The sequence below is a fragment of the Schistocerca piceifrons genome, unplaced genomic scaffold (genome assembly GCF_021461385.2).
Source record: "Schistocerca piceifrons isolate TAMUIC-IGC-003096 unplaced genomic scaffold, iqSchPice1.1 HiC_scaffold_312, whole genome shotgun sequence".
Classification (NCBI taxonomy): domain Eukaryota; kingdom Metazoa; phylum Arthropoda; class Insecta; order Orthoptera; family Acrididae; genus Schistocerca; species Schistocerca piceifrons.
In genome coordinates, this window is record NW_025728529.1 from 30,001 (window position 1) to 30,789 (window position 789).

Here is a 789-nt window from a genome sequence, read left to right on the forward strand (position 1 = left end):
GCTCCCTCTCCGGAATCGAACCCTGATTCCCCGTTACCCGTTACAACCATGGTAGGCGCAGAACCTACCATCGACAGTTGATAAGGCAGACATTTGAAAGATGCGTCGCCGGTACGAGGACCGTGCGATCAGCCCAAAGTTATTCAGAGTCACCAAGGCAAACGGACCGGACGAGCCGACCGATTGGTTTTGATCTAATAAAAGCGTCCCTTCCATCTCTGGTCGGGACTCTGTTTGCATGTATTAGCTCTAGAATTACCACAGTTATCCAAGTAACGTGGGTACGATCTAAGGAACCATAACTGATTTAATGAGCCATTCGCGGTTTCACCTTAATGCGGCTTGTACTGAGACATGCATGGCTTAATCTTTGAGACAAGCATATGACTACTGGCAGGATCAACCAGGGAGCTGCGTCAACTAGAGCTGAGCAGCCGGCCGCCCGGGAGTGTGTCCCGGGGGCCCGCGCGAACACGCAAGCGTCCGCTCAATCATTCTGCAAACAGGAGGAGGCTGAGCTCCCCTGCACAATACACCTCGAAACCCTCTCAGGTCCCGGCGGCGCGCAGCGCCGTCCCAAGTACTTGGTCGGGTTCGAGAGAGGCGCAATCGCCCGGAGTTAGGCGAGTAGACGCTTTCGGTGCGACCACCCGTGCTCCCAACTGAGCTTGCCGCTGCCGACAGAGGCCCGGGAGCGTGCTGTCGTGGCATTGCCGGCGGGAGACAACACGCGCCACCTACGGTGACCGGCAGCTCCAACGCCAGCGCCACAGAAGGACAAAAGCCCCA

At 57.2% G+C, this 789-nt stretch overlaps 1 non-coding gene across 1 annotated transcript in view; it reads right to left on the bottom strand.

Annotated features, from left to right (window-relative positions):
* The window catches only part of LOC124744944, a 1,909-nt gene extending 1,499 nt beyond the window's left edge, over positions 1-410 (bottom strand). The window contains exon 1 of the ribosomal RNA XR_007010934.1: positions 1-410. This exon is cut by the window's left edge and continues 1,499 nt beyond it. This is a non-coding gene — a ribosomal RNA (small subunit ribosomal RNA).
* Between the last annotated feature and the right edge of the window lie 379 nt (positions 411-789).